This window comes from Phyllobates terribilis, unplaced genomic scaffold, assembly GCF_046119375.1.
Source record: "Phyllobates terribilis strain yellow unplaced genomic scaffold, ASM4611937v1 Scaffold_5__5_contigs__length_657084704, whole genome shotgun sequence".
In the NCBI taxonomy this organism is placed as follows: Eukaryota; Metazoa; Chordata; class Amphibia; order Anura; family Dendrobatidae; genus Phyllobates; species Phyllobates terribilis.
In genome coordinates this window covers 439,200,319-439,227,794 of record NW_027362765.1, presented here as the reverse complement: position 1 = coordinate 439,227,794, position 27,476 = coordinate 439,200,319, and positions in this window count along the sequence as shown.

Here is a 27,476-nt window from a genome sequence, read left to right as displayed (position 1 = left end):
CCTGACCCTATACTTGGTCTGCCTTTCGGGTGGATATAGTGGGGGGTCGTGGCAGATCCTGCCCACGACCTCCGGTCTCTGGCTAAGGATTAGTGCCCTCCACCAGCTTGGGATCCGGTACCCTTGTGCCAACTCTTCACCCTCTGGTCTAATTTTGGGTTCTTGGAGTTCCCTCTTCTCCCCCTCTGGGTCCTTCTTTTCTCCTCTCTCTCACTCTCTTGGCCTTGGAGCTGGCTGAGCTGCTCTGCTTGTCGGACCAAACCTCTACAAAAGACCCTGTTCTAAGATGGTTCCCACCTTATATACTCCCTCTATGTGTGAGCTCAGGTGACCAGCACCCAATGAGCTCCTAGCATTACCCAGACTGCTCCCCCTATCTGCCCCTACACTACTGGGATGTTCCACCCCCCTCCCACTCCAGCCAGGGACAGACTCTGTCGTACCTGCACATTTCTCTAGTGGGAGTACCATTGGTCTGTCCCCCGGAAATGGGATGTATGTAGTGCATGCAGCCTACTGAGCTCAGTTCCACACTCCATCCTTACCCGGGAGTGGAATACCACACCTCTGGCTTGAGGTGTAATACCCCTGTAGCAGCCGAATCCTCAGGGTGCTACAGATACATTATCAAGAACAGAAAAATCTATCAATGTGGTCCCAACAGTTGTACTTACAGTTCTGAGCTCAATATGGGCCTTAGTTTTCCGTGATAGCCTCTAACCAATACTGTGTGCAACAGGGGGCTGGTTAACTGGCTCTCTTCAATAGATAAACCAGCATTGGCTGTGACAGAGGAAGGGGCTGGCTTAGCTTTTGAAATAAGCAGCCAGCCAGCCCCTTTACACATTGGACTAGTCAGATCGATGCTAACACAGGAAACCCTGTCCTGTACTGAGCACATGACGCTTTCTGGGGCTAATGTGTTTATTAGTATTGGGATTAAAAGGTCTAAGTGATAACTTGCTGATAGGTGGGGGTCAGAGCTTTGAAGTAGAGTGCCCCATCTAAGTAAAGTGTTGACCAGATGTAAGGGAGTGGGGAGCAGAAGATGTGGTTTGTCAACATTTTATGACACTCACGGCCAAATGTCGCCATCTGTTGAGCAAACCGAGTAGAATAGAACTAAAAGAAGATGCATTTCAGGAGGGATGAACTTGAAGGGGATGCTGGGTCAGGTGGTAGCTGTGGTGCAGTTATTTAATATAAAAGGCCGGAGTGGTAAGGCGGGAAGACAGTTGGCGCCAGTAAACGAGATCGAGAGGATGTGTAAATAGTGGAATGCAGAAGCAGAGTGACCGAAGGGTGACTGGAAACCTAGGCAGGCGGGATATCATTGGTCAAGACCCAAGGCCCAGTCTTCACCAGTCAAGACCCGATATCCAGCCACTGCAGGTCGAGCACCAAGGGTTGGACACTGATCGTTGTACGAGGCCGGAGGTCTGCTATGGGGATGAGGAGACCTGAGTGAACCGGCCAGTACTTCCAGCGTAGATGTACGGTACAGGGCCGTGCTTCAGAAGGAACAGAGGCAGCCAGTGTGACAAGCACACACAAGGTACTGACTCGCTTATGAAGGACTTGCGGGAAATACCAGTGACCCCCATTAGTGCCAGTGTAACACTCAGAAGTGCTTGAAGAGCATATTACAGTAGCGGGCTTATCGTTGAGAGTGACACCCGTTGACCTGAGACAGAGAGACCTTAATAGTCATTTCACTGAGAGATAACTAGATAGAACAGAGGATATTGTAATTATTACACTATTATCATCATTATTGTGATTTGTTACCCTCTACCCGAATAACCATCTGTTCCATAGCTAAACTGCCTGTTAGAACCTTGCTCTTAGGTTTTTTCCTTTGCTGGTCACATGACCTTGTTGGCCTATTTAATCCTGCTCCGCCCTTCTGGCTTTGCTGGACTTCATTGTATAACTACTTTCTAGCTAGCCTGTGCTCTGTATCTAACTCTGTTAGTTTGCTTGGTCTACGGACCTCTATGTTCTATATATTTTGTTTGTTCGCCTGTCTGCTACTATTTCTGTTAGGAGGTGTCCCATTTTCCTCCCAGTCCTTAGTACTTGTAGGGATTCCTTCCCCACATCTATAGGTCTCCGTACAGACTAGCTTAGGACTTTAGCAGGTCTGATCGCAGGATCAGGTCCCCTGTTACATCGTAGGGATTAAGCTGAGTTCTATCGTAGGGACAGATCTCCTCTCTTTCCTTAGCTCTGGTAGCAGAACATAACACTGCCATTCTGAAAATACAGTTATGCTCAAAAGTTTAAATACCCCGGCAGAATTTTTGCTTTCTTGGCCTTGTTTCAGAGAATATGAATGATAACAAAAAAACTTCTCCACTCATGGTTATTGGTTCGGTGAAGCCATTTATTGTCAAACTACTGTGTTTTCTCTTTCTAAATCTTAATGACAACCAGAAACATCCAAATTACCCTGATCAAAAGTTTACATACCCTGGTGATTTTGGCCTGATAACATGCACAGAATTTGACACAAATGGGTTTGAATGGCTACTAAAGGTAACATCCTCACCTGTGACCTGTTTGCTTGTAATCAGTGTGTGCATAAAAGTTGAGTGAGCTTCTGGGATCCAGACAGACTCTTGCATCTTTCATCCAGCCACTGACGTTTCTGGATTGTGAGTCATGGGGAAAGCAAAAGAATTGTCAATGGATCTACGGGAAAAGGTAGTTGAACTGTATAACACAGGAAAGGGATACAAAAAAATATCCAAGGAATTGATAATGCCAGTCAGCAGCATTCAAACTGTGATTAACAAATGGAAATCAGGGGCTCTGTAAAAACCAAACCACGGTCAGGTAGACCAACAAACATTTCTGCCACAACTGCCAGGAAAATTGTTTGGGATTCAAAGAAAAACCCACAAATAACATCAGCTGAAATTCAGGACTCTCTTAAAACTAGCGGTGTGGCTGTTTCAAGATACACAATAAGGAGGCATTTGAAGAAAAATTGGTTGCATGGTCGAGTCACCAGATGAAAGCCATTACTGCGCAAATGCCACAAAGTATCTTGCTTACAATATGCCAAACAGCACAGAGACAAGACTCAAGACTCAAAACTTCTGGAACAAGGTAATTTGGAGTGATGAGACCAAAATTGAACTTTTTGGCCACAACCATAAACGTTACATTTAGAGAGAGGTCAACAAGGCCTATGATGAAAGGAACACCACTCCTGCAGTAAATCACGGAGGTGGATTGCTGATGTTTTGGGTGTTAGAACTCTCCTGTTAGGTTATTTTTAGTTTGCTGGTCACATGACCATTTTTGCCTATTTAATCCGGCTCCGCCCTCCTGGTCTTGCTGGACTTCATTGTATTTACTACTCTTGAGCTAGCTTGGTGCTCTGTTGCCGTTCTCTGTTAGTTTTGCTAGGTCTTCTGACCTCTATGCTTTTTGTTGTGTGTTTGTCTTTGACTGCTACTATTTCTGCTAGGAGGTGTCCAACTTATCCCAGTCCCTAGTTCTTGTAGGGATCCCTCCCTCACATCTATAGGTCTTCGTACAGACTAGCCGAGGACTTTAGCGGGTCTGATCGCAGGATCAGGTTCCCCATTACATCGTAGGGATCTAGTTTAGTTCTATTGTAGGGACAGTTCTCCTGTCTTTCCTTAGTCCCTGTAGCAGATCATAACAGTAAGTCCAGCCCTAAAAGAAAAAAAAAAATTTCTCTAAGGAAAGACCTCCAGTTTTCCATCATGGTCTCGGTTCAAGATTTGGCTCAACGCTTGCAGGGACTCTCTCTGGAGGTGGCCGAGCTCCAACAACACGTGAGTAGCTGTTCTGGAGCGCATTTTGTGGAACCAAAGGTACGTCTGCCTGATCTATTTTTTGGCGAACAACAAGATTTTTTTTCTTTTAAAAATGCTTGTTTATTGTATTTTCGTTTGAGACCCGGATACTCTGGTGATGAATCACAGCACATAGGGTTCATAATGTCACTTTTGCGCAAAGATCCTCAGGGATGGGCCTTCTCTCTCCAACCTAGTGATCCGTGCTTTAGATCAGTGGATAGTTTTTTTTCTGCTTTGGGTTTGTTGTATGATGATCCTGATCGTGTCTCATCTGCTGAGTCTGAATTGAGACGTTTGAGGCAGGGATCAGGTAATGTGCAAAAATATTGTTCTCACTTCCGTCGGTGGTCTGCCCAGGTGGGGTGGAACGATTCAGCTTTGAAAAGCTCGTTTCTTGCAGGGCTAGGTGAAAGGGTTAAGGACTTACTGATTGCTTATCCCACACCTGGAAACTTGCAGGAGGCAATGCAATTAGCTATACGGGTGGACAGGAGACTGCGTGCAAGGGTTAATGAGAGCAAATCCTCTGCTATGTCAGCTCCGAGTCGATGGAGATTGGGGCGATGGCACCCCGCTCTCAGGAAAAAGACCGCAGGCTTTCTGAAGGCTTGTGCTTCTATTGCGGAAATTCTGGTCATTTTTTTAAGAACTGTGTGCTTCGTATGAAGAAAGAAAAAAAAAAAATGGTCAGTTATGCCCGTATTGCCTGTTTAAATTCTAAGGGAGTATTCCTATCTGCCACTACTGCTGCTCAGGATGAATTAATTGAATTTCGGGTATTTGTGGATTGTGGTTCTACTCTGAATGTGATTGATGGGGGATTCTTGGAAAAACTTAGATTAGAACCTAAACCTTTGTCATCCCCTATTGCTGTGGTTTCTGTTGATGGCTCTCCCTTGAAGAGTGTTACTCATAAGGTCTGTGAATTTCCCCTCACTATTAATGGTATTCACCAAGAAAATTTGGATTTGGTGGTATTGGATAATTTGCCTTCTCCAGTAATATTGGGGTTACCCTGGTTAAAATTGCACAATCCTGTACTGGATTGGTCTACCAATGAGATTAAGTCCTGGAGCCCTAAGTGTTATGACAAGTGTTGTAACGAACGTATTGCTGCTGTGGATAAAGGGGAATTGCCTGTACCTATTCAGGATTTTTGGAGAGTTTTTTTCTGAGGAGGAGTCATAAATTTTGCCTCCCCATAGAGACTGATTGTACCATTGAATTTGCCCCTGGAGCGACTCTTCCCAAAAGTCGTTTATTTAATCTTACTATTCCTGAGAGAGAGGCTTTGGAGGAATACATACAGACAAGCTTGGCCGCCGGTCACATTAGGCCTTCCAAGTCTCCTGTGGCTGTTGGATTTTTTTTTTTGTAAAAAAAAAAAAAGATGGCGGTTTACGTCCTTGTCTGGACTTTCGTGAGATTAATAAAATTACTGTACGCAATCCTTACCCACTGCCATTCATTCCTGATTTATTTAACCAGTTAGTGGGGGCCAAGTGGTTCTCTAAAATTGATCTCCGGGGGGCATACAATTTGTTGCGCATGAAGGAGGGTGATGAATGGAAGACTGCTTTTAACACTCCTGTGGGTCATTTTGAGAATCTGGTTATGCCTTTTGGTCATACCAATGCTCCAGCATTTTTTCAGAATCTTATTAATGACATCCTTAGACCTTTAATCGGCAAAAAATGTGGTTGTGTATTTGGATGACATTCTGATTTATTCGCCTGATCTGGAGTCTCATTGGCGGAGCGTACGTGAGGTATTACAGTTATTAATGGACAATTCGCTTTTTGCTAAGCTGGAGAAATGTGAGTTCGCTGTACAGAGAATTAGTTTTTTGGGCTACATTATCTCCAGTGAAGGTTTTGAGATGGACCCGGTGAAAGTTCAAGCTGTGCAGGAATGGCCTAGGCCTATTGGTTTGAAATCGATACAGAGGTTTTTGGGTTTCGCCAATTATTACAGAAAATTCATAAAAAAAAATTCTATTATTGTCAAACCGCTGACCGATCTCACCAGGAAAGGTGCTAATGCGGTTCAGTGGACTTCTGAGGCCATTGAAGCTTTTGTGTTTCTAAAGGAGAGGTTCACCTCTGCTCCCATCCTTATGCAGCCTGATGTGACTAAGCCGTTTTTGGTTGAGGTTGATGCTTCTTCGGTGGGGGTCGGTGCGGTGTTGTCTCAGGAAAACAAGGATGGAGTACATCCCTGTGCCTTTTTTTCAAAAAAATTTTCTGAGACTAAACTTAATTACGATATTGGTAATCGGGAATTGCTGGCGATTAAACTCGCATTTGAACACTGGCGTCACCTCTTGGAAGGTGCTGAATTTCCCATTCAGGTTTTCACTGATCATAGATCAGATTTTTATCTTGATGCTGCCAAGCGCTTGAATGCCCGTCAGGCTAGGTGGGCACTTTTTTTCTCGCGGTTTAATTTTTCCGCTACTTCCCGGGTACCAAGAATGTTAAAGCGGATGCTTTGTCTCGCAGCTTTTCTCCCATGGTCGGTGTTGAGGAGGAAGAGGAGAGCATTTACAAGAAGGTGTTGTGATTGCTGCTTTGGACTCCGTTTTGGAGGATGAGATTCTTAAAGCTCAGGAGAATGCCCCATCTAACACTCCCCATGGGAGGTTGTTTGTGCCTAGGACCTTTAGGAGAGATTTGTTTGTCGAGTGTCATGAGTCTCGGTTGGCAGGTCATCCAGGAATTTCTGAGACCAAGAGACTTGTGGGTCGCAGTTTTTGGTGGCCTGGATGGCAGAAGGAAGTCATTAAGTGGGTGCGTCAATGTACTGTGTGTGCTAGATCCAAGTCTCCGCATGCTCCTGCTGTGGGGTTGCTTTGCCCTCTGGAGGTTCCTAGTGCACCTTGGTGACGCGCCCCTGGGCCTGTGTCGCGCTGCGTTGCGCACGCGGGAGCTTACCCGGAGCCGGATCTGTTGAGGGTTGTAGTCTCGTGGCGGTGATCCGGTCCGTGCCCAGGGAGTCAGACTAAGTGGCGCTGTTTTAGCGGTAAATGTTGGACGACTACGCCACCCGTTGAGTGCAGCCAGGGAGCTGCTGCTGCAGGGCAGACCGCTGAGGCCGGTGGTAGGATTGTGCAGCGTGATAGTATAACCCCCAACGGGAGGGGTATGGCCTCAGGGCAGCCGACGTGGATGATGGGGGTAGCAGGAACCACTTGGAGACGGTACTGTGTAGTTCAGGGTCTTTACTGGTGACAAAGATGGACCCTCCCGGAGTACTGGCTAGCGATTGGGGCCTGGTCAGTCCTTGAGCAGATGGGATCTCCCCTGGCCAGGCGGAGTTGTAGGCCTCCCAAACTAACGATACTCTTCTGGCTACCTTGCTAGAAGCGGGTATAAGTAGCCCACGTCCCTGAGTGTACCGTGTGGTGCTCACCCGTATGGCCGGTGACTCGGGGCCTTCGGGTTTCTGGGCCAGAGGACCTGCAATCCCCTGCCGGTCGGTTTCTGCTGCTGGATAGGAGTTAGTCCCCACAGCCTCGGACTCCGGGTCCGGTGATAACTTCTCAGTCAGGGCGAGCTCTGTAGCTGCCAGCCCCTGACTCCTTGTAACACTGCTCCCACAGAGCTCCAGTTGTTTCTTCCTAGATTTGCTTCTTTTCTCTGCTTCTTCTCTACTCACTCACCCACCCTGCCTCAGCCCTAGGTTTATATAGGGGAAGTTCTTCCCCTCCCAGGACTGAGCAGGAGGTGTGGCATGCATAGGATCCCTGACCAAGAGACCTCCCACCTGCTCTCAGACATAACATTGCTGTTACTGTGGAAAACCAGACCCCTGGGGTGCCACATTGGACACATCTGGCTATCGACTTTATTACTGACCTTCCCCCCCTCTGAAGGTTTCACGGTCATCTGGGTGGTCGTGGACCGTTTTAGCAAGATGTGTCACTTGGTTCCCTTCATCAAACTGCCTTGTGCTAAGACACTCGCTAAGGCCTTTGTCAAGGAAATTGTCAGACTACATGGTGTTCCTACTGACATTGTTTCTGATGGGGGACCTCAGTTCGTGGCTCGTTTTTGGCGTGCCTTTTGTGACAGGTTGGGAGTTCATTTGTCGTTTTCATCTGGATATCATCCTGAGTCTAATGGCCAGACAAAGGAAAAACCAGGATGTTGAGCAATTCTTGCGTTGTTTTGTGGCAGACAATCAAGAGGGGTGGTCTGAGTTTCTGCCACTTGCTGAATTTGCTCTTAACAACCATACATCCTCTTCTGCTGGGTGTTCGCCTTTTTTTTGTTGTTCTGGGAGACATCCGTCTTTTGGGTCATTCTCCAAATTGGTTTCGGCTATGCCTGAGGAGGAGAGTTTTTCCGGTGATTTGGAGAGAGTTTGGACGGATGTGCGTGGTAATCTTCAGGAGGCTAACAAAAAATCTAAGAGGTACTTTGATAGGAAACGGCAAGAGGTTTTGTTTGCTGTTGGTGACATGGTTTGGTTGTCCTCTAAGAATCTGCGATTGAGGATTCCTTCTAAAAAATTGGGTCCCAAGTTCGTAGGGCCCTTTAAGGTGCTTCAGATAGTTAACCAATCTGCTGTTAGGTTGGAGGTTCCTACGTCCTGGAAGATTAACCTGGTGTTTCATGTTTCTCTGTTGAAAAAAGCTGATGTGTCGGTTAGTGACGCCTCTGCCACTGTTCCTCCGGTGGTGGAGGACGGGGAATATGAAATTTCCCGCATCCTAAATTCTAGACAGTATAGAGGGAGTTTGCAGTATCTCGTCGCTTGGAAGGGTTTCGGACCTGAGGATAACTCATGGGTGAGGTCGGATGATGTTTCTGCTTCCAGACTTGTCAGAGCGTTTCACAGGAGGTTTCCTGGTAAGCCTGGGCCTAGGGGATCCGGAGGATCCTCTTAGAAGAGGGGGTACTGTTAGAACTCTCCTGTTAGGTTATTTTTAGTTTGCTGGTCACATGACCATTTTTGCCTATTTAATCCGGTTCCGCCCTCCTGGTCTTGCTGGACTTCATTGTATTTACTACTCTTGAGCTAGCTTGGTGCTCTGTTGCCGTTCTCTGTTAGTTTTGCTAGGTCTTCTGACCTCTATGCTTTTTGTTGTGTGTTTGTCTTTGACTGCTACTATTTCTGCTAGGAGGTGTCCAACTTATCCCAGTCCCTAGTTCTTGTAGGGATCCCTCCCTCACATCTATAGGTCTTCGTACAGACTAGCCGAGGACTTTAGCGGGTCTGATCGCAGGATCAGGTTCCCCATTACATCGTAGGGATCTAGTTTAGTTCTATTGTAGGGACAGTTCTTCTGTCTTTCCTTAGTCCCTGTAGCAGATCATAACATTGGGGATGTGTGAGATACTAAGGCATAGGAAATTTGGTAAAAGCTGAAGGAAAGATGAATGCAGCATGTTATCAGCAAATACTGGAGGCAAATTTGCACACATCAGCCCGGAAGCTGCGCATGGGATTTACTTGGACGTTCCAACATGACAACGATCCAAAACATAAGGCCAAGTCGACCTGTCATTGGCTACAGCAGAACAAAGTGAAGGTTCTGGAGGGGCCATCCCAGTCTCCTGACCTCAATATCATTGAGCCACTCTGGGGAGATCTCAAGCGTGCAGTTCATGCTAGACAGCCCAGGAATTTACAGGAACTGGGGGCTTTTTGCCAAGAAGAATGGGCAGTTTTACCATCTGAGAAAATAAAGAACCTCATCCACAACTACCACAAAAGACTGCCATTGATGTTAGAGGGGACAATACACGGTATTAAGAACTGGGGTATGTGAACTTTTGATCAGGGTCATTTGGATGTTTTTGGTTATTAAGATTTAAAAAGAGAAAACACAGTAGTTTGACAATAAATGGCTTCACCCAACCAATAACCATGAGTGGAGAAAGTTGTTGTGTGTTTTTTTTTTTTGTTTTTTTTTTTGTTTGTTTTTTTATCATTCATATTCTCTGAAATAAGGCCAAGAAAGGAAAAATTCTGCCGGGGTACGTAAACTTTGAGCACAACTGTAAATAGCTTTAGTTGACTATTTCCACCCTCATTATCAGCATTGTTGCACCCCAGTACCCTGTTCACCAGACATGTGCAGAGATTGACAGCAACATTTAGCATGTTAACAGCTGTGGGCGGATCGTGATTCCATCCATGGCTGTTAGGGGCACATGACAGCTGATCAGATCAGCTGTCATGTATCCCATCAAGAGAATGCCAAGAGTGTGCAAAGCAGTCATGAAAGCAAAAGGTGGCTACTTTGAAGAGCCTAGAATATAAGACATATTTTCAGTTGTTTCACACTTTTTTGTTAAGTCTATAATTCCACATGTGTTATAGTCATAGTTTTGATGCCTTCAGTGTGAATGTACACTTATCAGTCATGAAAATACAGAAAAATCTTTACAGGAGAAGGTGTGTCCAAACTTTTGGTCTGTACTGTACAGCGCATGTCATGAAAAGGTTAATGCAGCCATGAAAATGGGTCCAAATGTGGAGTACTGACAAGTGGGACGAGCAGGCTTGGACTGGCCCACAGGAGAATCCTCCGGAGGGCCACCACCCTCTTATATGAGCAGTACTTGGCACTTTATACGTGAATCACTATGTACAGACAGAGGCAGCGTCTTATTCATTTAACAATCAGCCCAGTTCATTGTTATATAAATTAGTGATTGAGGATAAAGTCACATTTGCATGTAGCTTAAAAGTGGGGCCCTGGAGTAGGTTACTGGAGGGCCCTTGGCACCTCAGTCCGACACTGGGTACGAGCAGTTCTGCGCGAGTTGAGTGGCACAAACATTAAAACAATGTCTGTTGATACAACTGGGCTCACATTTTCGGTGCAGAGACGGAACAAGTCTGCTGTGATCAAATGCCCATGCAGTATGCAATTTGCTACTGGGATTTTAACAGATAGCGAAGCGGTATATTTGTCTTTCTCTATTCATTCTCCAAACCGATCTGAACGCGTCATTGGGTTTTTACAAGCAGGCTCATTAATAACCCCCTCCGACAAGCTTTCAATTAGGTCTCGTGTAATCAATGGGTCTTTGATGACTTTCTCATTTGTTTACTGTATACAGCGAGGTGAGCCCCAGTTACTGACCTAAAGCCTGATACCCGCAATGAGCCGAAATTTTAATGCTAAATAAACTTGTCCATTATGACAAAAGATTAATAAAAAATAAAAAAAAATGAGTGAGCTAAACGAAATAATCCAGCATGTTTAACCGTGTAATTATCTTGTAACCATTTCCCAATTATAATCCGGAGTGATTAATGCATCTCCGGTGACAGCTTCAAACAAAGGTTATTTTCAACGCAGGCGCAATCATTTATATTTTTTGTTAATCAAAACAGTAAATGAGAAAAAAAACAAACTGTGTAAATGCAATAGACAAATTTTGTAAAATGTATAACAATGCAACATCATAGATTGCACAAATGGATATATTGTGGATGACGGTTGTGCATCATTCAGGCGTCCATTTGTCACATACGTTCTCTTTGCTGTTGACAGGTAACACACATGCCCATTGGAGTCTATTGGGCAGCGCACGTCTGCAAAAAAAAAAAAAAAAAAAAGCGTCAATTCTTCTGAATCATGTATCAAATTCACAAATGTAAATCAATAGGTCATTGAAAAAATTAAAAACAGACGTGGATACCATCAATCCTCAAAGATTCCACGGTTGCGACATCGTGCTGTCCGTTTGTTACTGGTGAATGGTTGAAGAAGCTTGCAAACTTTTTTTTTTTTTTTTTTGTATGAGAAAAATGGATGCCACACCGATTTAATAAGATTGGACACATGGACCAAAAATGGATAATGTCCAAATACAGCGTACAAAGCAGTTAGGCAAATTATGATTAAGGATTGGCTTATAGTCAAAGGCATACGAAATGTATACTTTACTGTTGGATGAAATTGAAGATGTCATGTTTGTTTTGTTTTTTTTGCATAAACATTTCTTACAGATATTACAATACAGTATATCCAACGTTGGTCAATACAGGATTCCAGGATTCTTTCCCTTTTTTTTTTTTTTTTTTTTTTTTTTTAAACCCAAACTCCCACCGCCCCTCCCTTGCCCATCTGAATGAGCATAAAATTACCTTGCCAATACAGTACATGGACCACATACATATCAAAAACAGCGAAAGTGATATTTCTTACATCTAACGTAATATACTATTAAAGAACAAATGAATTGAAAATAACGTCTCTGGCCAGCTATTCCGACACTACCATAGGGTGATTAGATTAAATGCCCAATCTGGGTGCCTGCCTCCAGTAGACGTACACGCTCGAAAATTATGCCCGGCAGTGCACACGTTGACTCTGTTGGCATGATTATAGTCTATGGCCCTGTCGGCGTAAACACCTGAATCCCGATTTGGGGGGGTTCGGATGTAAGCCCCGACGGGGCCACCAAACGGGAGCCGGAATGCAATGTGAAAGTATCCTAAGAGAGATAAGGACTTTAGTTTTAAGTCCAGAAAAAGATCAGCACTTGCTTTATCCATAAAAAAAAAAGGCTTTTATTCCAATGAAGATAAAATCAAGAACAGTTCACACTGCAGTACTCCATGAGGCATAGAGGAAATCCATAAAGATAACGCAAAGCGTTTCTGACCTTTGTGGTCCTTAATCACTTTAGTAGTTTTATCAGTCACCACAGAGTCCCGTATCCCATTAAGTGAAATGGTCAAATCTGAGATACATTCCTGGGCTCTTCCAGCATGCCGCAATTGTATAGATCTAAAAAAAAATCAGGGTTACCCAAACAAAGTTTGTTTTAATGTTCAAATGAACATGAGTGTCAATCCACATATAATTGATGCAAGTACTTCAATCCCTTACTTTTCAATTTCCCAAAATCTTCCAGACTTTGCATTTCCCCCAAACAGGGGCTATTCCAAATAGGAGTATTTTAAGAGTATTCTCCTATTCCCAACCATTTTACAGGACCACCAAATTTTATGAATAAGAGTTAGTTGGAAAACCCCTAGAATTGACCACTTTAAACTTAAATTTCTCTAAAATATCAGATTACCACTCCCACCCAGAAATTTTAGAACTAGGACCCTACCCCTTCGATTCCATCCAAAGCCCACCTTCTAAAATTAGTCTACTCCAGACCATGTCTCTGAAAATATTGTGCATCTTTCTAAACCAGTATTTAGGAATCCAAGTAGGTGAATTATGTAGTACATACAGAATGCTAGGCATAAGGCACAGTTTAACAAGGTTTGTCCTCCCTAGAGTCGATAATGGCAATTTCCCCCAAGTGCTCTCTTTTTCTAGATCTAGTTATCCGTGGACAAAGATTCAAAGGGATATAATCTTTCGTCTCTTTTGTAACATAAATTCCAAGATATTTAAAATTTGAAACTATAGGTTTTTAAATATTCCAATTTTTCCCAGGGGTATCAATCCTCTCCAAAGGCAATAAAGTAGACTTTAACCAATTTATAGTCAATCCTGAGAGTCTCATAATTTCCATTATAATTGGAAGTGAATTGGTCATCTTGTTAACAAATAAAAGGTTGTCCATGTGGCACCCTGCTGCGCACAGGTACCACCGGACCCAGGGTGCATGGACTGACTTCTCCACAAGAGGCCCTCATTACATACAAATACCTCCACCCTTCCACCTCATACCACCAGAGGGAGCCCATTAGGGATATATATATGGAGGGTGGAGCCAGGCACCTTAGTTTGTTGTTGGAGAGCGTGCTGGCACTTAAACCAGTGGAGACGCAGCACGCTAGCTGCTGTGCTTAGGCGAGCCAAGGCCTACAGCACAAGTTGAGTTCTGAGGGCCCCGAGTGTGGCCGACGGCAAGAGGAGAAGGGATAGTGGAGTTGAGGGTGGGCAGAGGAGCATTATAGGCTCACCCCGATATACAAACCGGACACCGGGTCCGCGCCTACAGGGTCCCTTATACCCAGTAGGGATAACCGGCATCCCAGGAGAACTAAAAGTCCCTGGCTGACGTGAAGCTAGACCCATTACAGGACCAGGAACCACAAGGCCCCAGCATCCAGGGATAGCGGTTGCCAACAGAGGGTCCTACTACCGAGCGACAGGTGAAGGAACAGCACGACACACAAGCTAGGCCCAGTTGCAGGCTGGCCAGGAGCATACAGAGAGGCAGACACGGACCAGGAGGCCTTATACCCGCTCACTGGGGAGAAGTCCTGAAGTGCACCCATCCTACTGAGTACCCTGGACTGTACCTGACATCCGCACCAGTAAAGGTATTCAAGCGAATCCCCTGTCTGTCGGTTACTCCTGCTGCGCCATCCTGCCTGCACTAAAAGTCCCAGAATCACCACCCACCAAACTCCACACTGCCCCGGGGGCCCGCTCCACCTGTTGGGAGCAGAAACACCTCAGCTGCCATCCCATCACCCCCCGGAGGTCTGCAGCAGTGCTGTTAAACCTTACCAGGTACCACAGGTGGCGTCACAAACTATTTATTTTTATCCAAGTTACAATTCCCCCTTTTTCGGTTGACAGCCCTGGGCCACGGACCGGGCCAGCCACCGTGATATCCCCCACCAGCATCCATAGGCCCGGCTGCCGAGTACCCCATTGCCCCGGGGGCGCGTCATCCGCATAGAGAGCGACCATTTCTTTATTTTCATATTTAAAACCCTGCAGCTCGGGGTGTTGTCTAATCCATACAGGGTAAAGGCTCAATTGCCAGGGCAAAACGTAAAGGAGACAAATTGCAGCCATGCCTCATTAGCCTATATAGCTCTAGATTCTCAGAGAGATCTCCATTCAGTCTTATTTTAGCAATTGGAGTTCTGTATTGTAGCATAACCCATTTAATGAAATTAGGGCCAAACCCCATTTTCCTTAGCACGTCCAGATGTAATTGACGCGCCCGCAGGGCCGTTTGGTACTCTCTGCCGGGCCTATCGATGCTGGGGGAGGGATATGTCACAGTGGCGGCGGCTCGGTCCGTGGCCCAGAGCGGTCAACAAAAAGGGGGTTTGGGAAAAATATTTATATGGGATTTGTAGTACTTAGGAAGTGTTCATGACTCTACCTGTAGTTTCCGGTAATGGTTACCGGCGCTGCTGCAGACCTCCGGGGGGTGATGGGATGGCAGCTGGGATGTTTCCGCTTCCCACAGGCAGAGCGAGCCCCCGGGGCAGTGTAGGTGCAGATGGTGGTGATACTGGGGCTTGTGGTGCAGGAGAGAAGGCGCAGCGGAAATAACTGACGGAGGCAGTGCAGTGCAGTGCAGTCATCCGAGTTTTACTCACAGTTCTTGTTCAAGGTTCTCAGGTACACTGTACAGGTGTCAGCCTCCGCTTCGCACTGCGTCCACCAGACCAGGGGTTCAGCACTTTCTCAGATATATCAGGAGCGCTTGACGGAACCCCGCTTTCTTTATGTTCCTTACTAGACCGACTTCTCGCGCTGGGTCTTCTCCCTCCTGCCCTGCGCTTCCCACACGCAGTTCCCGATCGGGTGCTCTGAAGTCCCTTCTGGGCAACCTGGAGTTCCCGGACCTACTTGACCCTCAGTGACTAGGGTGAGACACTGGCAACTGCACCATGGAAGTGCAGAAGCCTCCGGTTTTTCCAGCCGAGACCTGGAGTAACACGGCTGGGCAAGGGACCGGTCCTTTCTTGCGGCCTGATCCCTCTGACACCTGGCAGATTCGGGGCGTACGGGTGCCGTCCAGCACTCACCGTACCCCCTGGGATCCCTTCAATAACAAGGAGCCTTTCTCCTCTGCTCGCCTCCTGGGCCTCTATTACTAGGCCCCACTTGTGGAGCAGAGCTACTGAAGAGACTCTGCTCCCTTCCTCTCCTTACTGAATCCACACTGACTAACCTGCTGACTAGCCCAGGGGATGGGGATGACTCGGTACCCGTGCCTTTGCCTTGGGGATGTCGGGGTGTTCGGCTCCCGGGCCCATACCCTGGGGTCTCTCTTTAAAAGGGTGGATATTTGTTAATTTTAAGAGAGTTCGTGACGCCACCTGCGGCTTCTGGTGAGAATCACCAGCGCTGCGCAGTCCACTAAGGCCGATGATAAGGCAGCTTGATGGTATAGCTCCCCACAGGTGGAGCTAGACCTCAGGGCAGTGTATGACAGGGTATGCAGGACAGACAAGACCCAGCCGGGTCTGAGCAAGAACAGGGACCGACACGATAGTCACTTCAGTACCTTTTACTGATGGAAATTCAGGCACGTCCCGGAGCACTGTAGGGTGAAGGGTGCATGTCAGGATCCTCCCCAATGAGCGGGTGTAGGGCCTCCTGTTTCTTGCCTCTGTGTAGTAAGTTTCTGACCTGCCTGGAGCTAGGCCTAACTTTGTCTCTGTCCTGCGCTGGCTGACCTTGTGGTAGGGCCTTTTCTTGGAGTACACGCTCCTCAGCTTGCGGGGCCTATGTGTCTCCTGGCTCTGTTACGTATCAGCACTTTAGTGATCCTGGGACTTGTAGTTCTCCAGGGATTCCGGTTATGCCTTACTGGGTTATAGAGATCCCGGTAAGCTCGGACCCGGTGTCCGGTAACTGCTTCGGGGTGAGCTAGTTAAGCTCCTCTGCCCCCTATGTACTAACTCTCCACTCGCCTTCAGCCTACTCGGGCCCTCACTAGGCTACTCACACTAACGGCAGCTTGCCGCGCTTCACCGATCTTATGGCGCCGGCACACCTAAAGCTCACCTCTCTGAGCTACACTGAGTCTTGATCTGGATAAGCTCCACTGCAGGATAGCGATTGCAGGAGCGGGAACAGGCTTTTGTCCTCTGAGGTAACCCTTCTCAGACTGTACTGGACTCACTGCTAAACCAGACTAGACTAACTGCTGCCTGGCCCCACCTTCCCTATTTATCTATACCTAAAGGACTCCCTCTGGTGGTCTGAGGTGGAAGGTGGAGGAATCCATCAATGCACTCTTCCAGGATCTGTGATACCAAGCGCAGCTGGGCGTCACACTGCCACCCTAAGATGGCTTCCCTTTATATACCTCCTACAATTGTGTTTTCCCCCCCCCCCCCCACACACACACACACACACACACACACACACACACACACACACACACACACACACACACACACACACACACACACACACACACACACACACACACACACACTCCATCCAGGGACAGGGCTCAGCAGGACACAAAGTGCATCTTGCCCTTCCAGCCGGCCTGGAGCAGTGTAGTGTTGAATGTGGGTGTTGGGATTCCGGGCAGCACTCTCTCCTTACCTGAGAGAAGGAGGCACCACACCTCTGGGTGAGGTGCAGTACCTCTGTGGCGACTGAACCCTCAGGGGCGCCACATAACCCCACTCCACAATATCAAAAGCCTTAGACGCCGCTAAGGATAAAATGGCTTTTTGAGTAGGATCCACCCATGCCGCGTGCAGGTTCAAAAGTGACCTATGCAGTTGTCTTTGAGGGCATAAATCGTGCTTGGTCAGGAGGAAATACTGATTCAATCACTGCTTAGACGGGAAGCAAAGACTTTGGCCAGAATTTTAACACCTGATGTCAATAATGATATCGGCCTGCAACAATCGGGTAACTTTATCTTTCCTTTCTTTGGGCAGAACAACAATTACTGCTTCATAAAGTGAGTTTGGGAGCATCCCAGATGAAAAGGCATTATTAATAATGTGGCAATAATTCTCCCTCAAAATATTTCTATTGAAAGGCCATTTACCCCAGGAGCTTTAGGCTGCTTGCCCACTATGCGTTTTTCAAGCGTTTCTGCAACGGCAATTCCGCCGCGGAAACGCTTGGTAGAAGGTCTGCAATGTTAATGATAATCCGCATGTGCTGTGCACATGCTGCGGAAATTTCCGCTGCGGATTATCATTGCGGAAATGCGCAGCATGTCAATTAATTTTGCGGGAATGCGGCGTAATTGACGCCATTGAATCGCATAATATCCGCATGACTACATGTGCACACGCGGATATTAAGCAATTCAATGTGCGGATGGTACCCAGGTCTGGAGAAGAGGAGATTCACCTCCAGAGCCGGGTACCATAGTACCTGTAGTTAAGAGTTAAATTTATAAAAAAAAAAACCAATATACTCCCCTTCTTATGGCCCCCGGTCTCCTGTACGGTGCGTCCAGTGTCTTCGGCGGCTCGCGGTGATTTAAAAGGACTTTCCATGATGTCATTTAGTCATGTGTCAGGTCACGCAACCGGTGGATTTATATTGTGTGAATAAGTTGTCAAGCACTTTTCCAAGTGATGCTAAAATCGCTTGGAAAAGCGTTTTTGCATGCATGTCAAGCGCTTCACAAACTCTTCTACCTGGAGGGAAAAATGCATGTAAAATCCGCATGCGTTTTTCCTGCCAGGGAGATGCAGAAAAAATGCGGAGCATTTCTGCATCGTGGGCACATGGCCTTAACATTAGACATTTTCCCTAGAGCCTGTAGAACTTCTTCCAAGAAAATTGGCTGATCTAAAAAATTAGAGCGGAGGGTTATCCCAGGCAGATAAGCCATTAAGTCGTCCGAAATATAATTAACCTTAGATGAGTACAAGTTAGAATATAAGCTCCTCAGGATTTCTAGTATTTAAGGGGTCTTAGAAAATACATTGCCCTCTGCATCTCTATGTTGATACATGAAAGCATTTTATTTTTGGACTTGCACCATCTTTGTAAGTAACCAACCAGTGGCTTCTCCTGCCTCATTAAAATTGCTGTTTTAAAAACATGTGTTTTATATCGGCTTGCTCCAATTGAAAAGACTTTTAGTTGCTTTTGAGAATCCTTCCACAGTGTTAAATTTTTCAGGGCGATTTTATTCAAAATGAATGATGCCTCACTTTCCTGGACTTTATTTTCTAGGTCTATCCCCTTCTGTTGTGAATTATCTTTAACGATCTTTATATCTCTAATCAATACACCACCCCCCACAAGAAAGGCCTTCATGTTATCCCATACCACGTTAATTGGCACCGGACCCAAATTAATAGCAAAAAATTCCTCCAGTCTTCCGCTAACATTATTACAATCTATAAGTTTCAGCCAGAACAAATCTAGCTTCCAACCTTGCAAAAATCTAGCCCTTATCAGATCCACTTGCACCTTAAACAACAAAGTAGAGATGTCTGATAAAGATCTATGGAAATATTCAATATCAGTGAGCATCGGCATCATAAGAGTCACATAACAATAGGTCAATTCTGAAGAGGGAGTGATAGGTTGATGAGGCGCAGGAGTAAATCTTAGCGTTCCTTCAGACGTCAACCAAGCCCGTCTCAGCTAAAAGATGGCCAAATGGAGAAATGGAATCCTCGCCTCCAATGAAACTTGTCCCTAAAAGGGTTACAAATATTATTGAAATCTCCCATGGTTTTTAAAGGGAAATCAGGCCAATCTGCTAGTTTTCATTAAAATTTTCCTGAGTGGAACATTCGAGTAAGGATGGGGAGCATATACTACAACAATGGCACATTCAAAATGGGAGAATAAACAACGACCACCTAAAAAATCTCCCCGCATCATCCCTGAAAGGATCTATACATTTAAAGCCCCGTTCACAAGTCAGTGTCTGTGGTTCATGTGGTGATATTTTTCAAATGTACTAGACACTTGCACCGGCACAACCACACAGCCAATCCATTATAATCTATGGGGCTACGCACATGTCCATGTGTTCACACCTAGACATGTCCGTTTTTTTGTCCTGCAGCACGAATGGCAATACGTCGTGCACATGTAGCACCCTGAGGATTCGGCTGCTACAGGGGTATTGCACCTCAACCCAGAGGTGTGATATTCCACTCCCGGGTAAGGATGGAGTGTGGATCTGAGCTCGGTAGGCTGCATGCACTACACACATCCCATTTCCGAGGAGCAGACCGACGGTACTCCCACTTAGAAATGTGCAGGTACGACCGAGTCTGTTCCTGGCTGGAGTGGGAGGGGGGTGGTACATCCCATGTAGTGTAGGGGCAGATAGGGGGAGCAGCCTGGGTAAAGATAGGAGCTCATTGGGTGCTGGTCACCTGAGCTCACACATAGAGGGTGTTTATAAGGTGGGCACCAACTAAGAACGGGGTCAGATGCAGAGAGTCAGTCAGCTGCAGAGAACAAGTCAGGAGCAGAGGAGAGAAGAAAGACCCAGAGTGAGAGAGGAGAAAAGAGAGAGACCCAGAGCACAGAAGAGAAGGACTCTGAGATCCCAACTAAAACACCGGGTGAAGAGTCGGCATCAGGGTACCGGAACCCAAGCTGGTGGGGGTAAAAACAATCCCCAGCCAGAGACCGGAGACCGTGGGCAGCGTTTGCCACGGTCACCCATCACATCCACCCCGAAGGCACACCACATGAAGGGTCAGGGAACCCAGGGCCAAGGGTGTCCCAACAGAAGGCCCGAGGGAGCTGGACCTAGGTGGATTACTGGTGGGGACGGCCAGAGAACGGGACAGAAAGAGAGCTCAGGGCCACGCTCCGGACTTGTTTGGGGGTTGGCTGGATCCAGGACCTGGTGGACGCAGCACGGCTCGGGTGGTCACTCGAAGCTGGAGTGACCAGTACAACATCTGCAGTAAAGTAAACACCCTTAACTGCACAACCCGACTGTCTTCACTGCCGTCTGCACTACACCACCACAACCCCCATCCTCTGCACCTGTCCCCTCTGAGGCTATACCCCTCCCGTTGGGGGTTATCCCACCAAGCTGCGCACCCACCATCAGCCTCAGCGGACCCTGCTGCAGCGGCGGCCACAGTGACCGCATCACAACGGGTGGCGTAGTCGACACAAAAGAACTCTTAATAACATCTGTAGGACTGCCACATAACACTGAGCTTGACGCCCTGGGCACGGGCCGGGTCACAGCCGCTCGGAGACTACAACCCCCCATCTGATCCGGTGCCGGGTATTCCCCTCAAAAAGGAATATGTCCCAGGGGGCGCGTCACACACAGATGACATAAAGTGCAACATCCCTGTGCCATCCTTTTGACAGGAATAGAAATGACAGATGTTTAGCTGCTAGAGATGGATATCTGCTAGATATATAATCCATGCCTTGCGTGTGTAGTGTACTGTGCTTGTATTAAGCTAATAAATGGAAAAAAAAAACTACTTGGGGCGAAGGGGGGGCCCTATTTTTGATCAGCAAAGGTAAAGCAGACAGCTGTGGGCTGATATTATCAGGCTGGGAAGGTCCATGGTTATTGGGCCCTTCCCAGCCTCAAAATACTAGCTTGCAGCCAACCCAGAATTGGTGCATCACATTAACCCCTTCACGCTCCGACCCTTTTCCGCTTTTGCGCTTTCGTTTTTTACTTCTCTTCTTCCTAGAGCCATAACTTTATTTTTTAATTTTTCCGTCAATATGGCCGTGTAAGGGCTTGTTTTTTGTGGGACAAGTTGTACTTTTGAATGACACCATTGGTTTTACCATATTGTGTACTGGAAAAGGGGAAAAAATTACAAGTGCGGTGAAATTGAAAAAAAAAAAGCACATTTTTTTATTTATTTTACCATGTTCACTATATGGTAAAACTAACCTACCATTATGATTCTCCAGGTCATTAAAAGTTCGTAGATACAAAACATGTATAGGTTCTTTTTTATTTAAGTTGTGAAAAATAAATCCAAACGTTTTGATTTTTTTTTTTTCTCATTACGACGTTTACCGATCAAATTTTAATTATTTTTATATATTGATCGGGCGATTCTGAACATGGTGATATCAAATGTGTATTTTTTAATTATTTTATTTTGAATGGGGTGATTTAATTTTGTTAATTTTTAAAAATAAATAAATAAATAAATAAAAATAATTTTTTCGCTTTCTTCAATAGTCTCCATGGGAGACTAGAGGCAGCGATCATCAGATCACCTGTGTGTAGCAGAATTGCTCCCTTGTTATAAGCGCTGACCGTTGGGCGGCGCTCATAGCATCTTGGCAATGACAACTGCAGGGGTTTCCTGCAGACCCCAGGTTGTCATACCAACCCATCGGCGACCCGCTGTCATGTGACACTGGCGACTAGTGACGTCCTTCTGCCATGGCCATGTTAAATGTCGCTGTCAGTGATTGACAGTGGCATTCAACATGTTAACAGCCGCGGGTGGAGCGCAATTCCATCTGCGGCTTTTAGGGGCACATGACAGCTGATCAGATCAGACCCCCCCCCCCCCCCTCCTGGGCTCCTTCCTGGTATATGTTTCCCATCTTATCTTATGATTCTACTCTCCCTTCCACTGTTCCCCCGCTGGCAGCGTCCACTTCTGAAGCCGGCAGCTGACATCACCTTGCAAGCAACAGGAGTAAATGAAGTCACATGCACACGGACGTCAGCTGCTGGCCTCTGATTGTTTGCCAGCGTGTATTGCAGTGCATGGAGCCCTGCGCCATAATACACTTCAGCTGAATGTGCGTCCAAAGACAGACATATAGTTTAACGTTTACGCTGGCGTTGGTGGGCCCTTCACCCGCACAGGCCCAGTTACGATCTCTGTGACCGTGATCATTACACCCCTGCCCAACACATTGTCACCACACAGTTTGATGTCCCCACACAGCCCCTCAAACAGTGATGTACCTACACAGTATGTCCTCAGAGCCCCCACACATGATGTATCTATACAGCCCCTTACACAGTATACTGTCTCCACAAAAAACCTACGTAGTATGATGTCCCCTCACACAGTATTTCACCACAGAGCCCACCCATGCAGTATGATGTCAACACACAGCCCCCCTTGCACTGTATAATGTCTCCACAGTTTTTTTAGAAAATTGTTCACAAGGACGAAATGGTATAAAATAAAGTGATGTGTATTCACCCCATTAATCCCCCACTGGTGGTCCTCACTGGTCTCTGCTTACTTCCTACAGCAATGACTTGGTGACCATGTACACTTGAGTGTCGCAGCCAAATATTGGCCCATGGTGGGCGCATAAAACCCCTTTTAATGGTTTTCGAAAGAAGACCTATCACTCCTGGAAAGATAAACCCTCAACTTACACACGTGGTCAAAATTGTTGGTACCCCTCGTTTAATGAAAGAAAAAAACACTGGTCACAGCAATAACTTGACAAAAGTAATAATAAATTAAACATCTATGAAAATGAACAAATGAAAGTCAGACATTGCTTTTCAACCCTGCTTCCACAGAATTTTAAAAATTAAAAACTCATGAAATAGGCCTGGACCGAAATGATGGTACCCCTGAAAATGTGACAAAAGGGACATATACACTCAACATGGACCAGAGGAAGCAAATGAAAGAGTTGTCTCAGGAGATTAGAAAGAAAAATATAGACAAGCATGTTAAAGGTTATAAGACCATCTCCAAGCAGCTTGATGTTCCTGTGACTACAGTTGCACATATTATTCACAAATTTAAAATCCATGGGACTGTAGCCAACCTCCCTGGACGTGGCTGCAGGAGGAAAATTGATGACAAATCAAAGAGACGGATGATACGAATGGTAACAAAAGAGCCCAGGAAAACTTCCAAAGAGATTAAAGGTGAACTTCAAGCTCAAGGAACATCAGTGTCAGATCGCACCATCCATCGTTGTTTGATCCAAATTGGACTTCATGGGAGACGACCAAGGCGAACACCATTGTTGATAAAAAATCATAAAAAACCCAGACTGAAATTCGAGAAAACTACATGTTGACAAGCCACAAAGCTTCTATGTTCACAGACGGAAAAATGAAGCATATCAAGAAAAGAACACGGTCCCTACTGTGAAACATGGAGGAGGCTCTGATATGTTCTGAGGCTACTTTGTTGCATTTGGCACAGGGTGTCTTGAATCTGTGCAGGGTACAATGAAATCTCAAGACTATCAAGGGATTCTAGAGAGAAATGTGCTGCTCAGTGTCAGAAAGCTAGGTCTCAGTCGCAGGTCATGGGTCTTGCAACAGGATAATGACCCAAAACACACAGCTAAAAACACCCAAGAATGGCTAAGAGGAAAACATTGGACTATTCTGAAGTGACCTTCTATGAGCCCTGACCTAAATCCTATTGAGCATCTTTGGAAAGAGCTGAAACATGCCGTCTGGAAAAGGCAACCTTCAAACACGAGACAACTAGAGCAGTTTGTTCATGAGGAGTGCGCCAAAATACCTGTTGAGAGGTGCAGAAGTCTCATTGACAATTACAGGAATCGTTTGATTGCAGTGATTGCCTCAAAAGGTTGTTCAACAAAATAGTAAGTTAAGAAGAACCATCATTTCTGTCCAGGCCTATTTCAGGAGTTTTTTTTAATTTTTAAAAATTTTTTTGTGGAAGCAGGGTTGAAAAGCAATGTCTGACTTTCATTTTCATAAATTTTTAATTTATTACTTTTGACAGATTCAAGTTATTTCTGTGACCATTGTGGGTTTTTCTTTCATTAAACCAGGGGTACTAACAATTTTGACCACGTGTGTAGGTGAAGCATATCAATTTGTATGACCATGTCTTTATGAAATGCATCAAAAAATATCTGACTTTTATAATAATGTGCATTAAAAAAAAAAAAATTGGTGTAATTACGATCAAAAAGATATTGTATGTTCAAAGGCCTGCATGAGTTAAGCAGCAGCCAGCCATTTCTAAACGCTGCTGTCTCTGACAGATGCCTTAGAGCCTGGGGCCGCAGTTAAGGTGACAAGATGCAGCAATTCTTTATAAACATTTCATTCCCACTCGCTACACGACGTAAATTAGATGGTGTGTTACATTCGGGCGATAAGAGAGAGATGTCACCGCAGTGCTGCCCCATTGGATAGAAAGGGTAATCCTGCCGTGAATTTCATTACTGCCTTGATATAGTCAGAATTAGTTAGTTGACAGTGATCGTGATTGTCTTTCACTGGGGGTTTTTGGCTAGAAGCTGGTAGAATCTCATCCTAAAGAAAGACTTGGAAGCCGCTGACCTCCCCTCACTAGTCCTGCTTGTAATGTACCTTTTGAACTCTGAACAAATACTTAGAAAATTACTGAAACCGTTTCTTCCCTCAGGTCAACAGTCCAATAAAAAACTTGTCCAACAAGTTCAATTCCGCAGCCCACGATGTAGAAGGAAAAATACTCCTAGCGCACAAAACTGGGGATTTAACTATTTTACTACCGGACTGGCTTGCAATAGTAACTATTAAGTAACGGTAATAAAGGGCAGAGATTACTTTTATGGAAAATGTTATGGATAAAGATTATTCACCAACTCGAAAAAACCACCTAAACTTGATTTTATGGCTTAAGTTTGATGCATAAGAATTATTCAACTATCCTCTTCTCCTAAGGGATGAAAACAATCAAAAATAGGAGACCATACCAAGAATAAATGCAAAACCATGTAAATCTCTTTATTAATTCACAAATAACATGCGAACCAAACAGGAAGGTCTAGTCCCAAGTGTCCAAGTGCATTGGATAGACAAAAAAAAAAAAGCAGACTAGTAATCAAACGCAACCAGTATTGTATGTACAGTAGTTAACAGAAAAAAAGCACCTGAACACAAAATAAAATATAAATGATATCACCATGTGGGAGGACAAGTCATTAAACTCCCTAGAAATAATACCAAAAGTATATCAGATATTAATCAAATGGAATATTCAGCGAAACAGCCAATGATTAGTGTGAAATGTGCATTGATGGAGGCCCCTACTGTTCACTGTACACAGTATGAGGCACCCACAGGTAATGACAGATATATAATAAATACTTGCCTCGCTGCATTTCCAGTCTCTGCAGCATGTGATCTGTGGCTCGGCATGGCTGGAATGATCTAGTGACCTTATTGCGCCTCCAGAGTCCATTCTAGTGCTCACATGCTGACTGCTCCCTCATCCGCCATTGTATTCAACGATATCTGCATCCTCTGGATGCAGATACCATTGAATTTTGGACTATGGCATCATTGGCTCGCAGTTCACACCAGGTTCTTCCTGGCATAGTGGTCCCATAGTGGCCATGAAGTCTGCTGCTATGGACTCCCCTGAAGAATAGGCCAGGGCCCACCAGAGGATTCTCTGGTTGGCCAGTTGATCCTATGCATTTTTTTTTTCCTTCTGTACTTACATATACAGAGGGCCACCACTGAGTGATGTACGGTACATTCTTTTCAATGTGAGGCAAAAGGTGATCTATGTCACGGTGTCTATGCAACGGCATATTTCAGAGTGTTCTGTCACGGGTAAAGGTTGTAAAGCCTAACAATTCATTTCCTTTTGGATCTATGATCTTTCTTTGTAATCCTATTATTTTAACCCGTAGTTAGTAAAATGTGTTTGATCCAATATGGCAGAAGTTTTTGCACTCCCTTTGATTTGCAGCTAAAAGGCTATGTCACCCTACTTAATATTATATCATATACAGGTATATTAGTATTTTTTTGCATATGAAATATTGAATAATTTGTTGTATAGGCAGAATAAACCTTTGACAACCATTGAATAACTTTATTTATTTATTTTTTTAACAGTGGCCATATAGGGAACTTCTTCCGATGCGAAACAAACAAAATGAGCAAATACCCTGCAGTATTTTTGCTTACACTAAAATCATAAGGATCTCTTATGTTCTTACAGAACATTATGATTTAGCGTCAGAAAATATATATTAATACAGTACAGGCCAAAAGTTTGGACACACCTTCTCATTTAAAGATTTTTCTGTATTTTCATGACTTTGAAAATTGTACATTCACACTGAAGGCATCAAAACTATGAATTAACACATGTGGAATTATATACTTAACAAAAAAGTGTTAAACAACTGAAAATATGTCTTATATTCTAGGTTCTTCAAAGTAGCCACCTTTTGCTTTGATGACTGCTTTGCACACTCTTGGCATTCTCTTGATGAGCTTCAAGAGGTAGTCACCGGAAATGGTCTTCCAACAATCTTGAAGGAGTTCCCAGAGATGCTTAGCACTTGTTGACCCTTTTGCCTTCACTCTGCGGTCCAGCTCACCCCAAACCATCTCGATTGGGCTCAGGTCTGGTGACTGTGGAGGCCAGGTCATCTGGCGTAGCACCCCATCACTCTCCTTCTTGGTCAAATAGCCCTTACACAGCCTGGAGGTGTGTTTGGGGTCATTGTCCTGTTGAAAAATAAATGATGGTCCAACTAAACGCAAACCGGATGGAATAGCATGCCGCTGCAAGATGCTGTGGTAGCCATGCTGGTTCAGAATGCCTTCAATTTTGAATAAATCCCCAACAGTGTCACCAGCAAAGCACCCCCACACCATTACACCTCCTCCTCCATGCTTCACGGTGGGAACCAGGCATGTAGAGTCCATCCGTTCACCTTTTCTGCGTCGCACAAAGACACGGTGGTTGGAACCAAAGATCTCAATTTTGGACTCATCAGACCAAAGCACAGATTTCAACTGGTCTAATGTCCATTCCTTGTGTTCTTTAGCCCAAACAAGTCTCTTCTGCTTGTTGCCTGTCCTTAGCAGTGTTTCCTAGCAGCTATTTTACCATGAAGGCCTGCTGCACAAAGTCTCCTCTGAACAGTTGTTGTAGAGATGTGTCTGCTGCTAGGACTCTCTGTGGCATTGACCTGGTCTCTAATCTGAGCTGCTGTTAACCTGCGAATTCTGAGGCTGGTGACTCGGATAAACTTATCCTCAGAAGCAGAGGTGACTCTTGGTCTTCCTT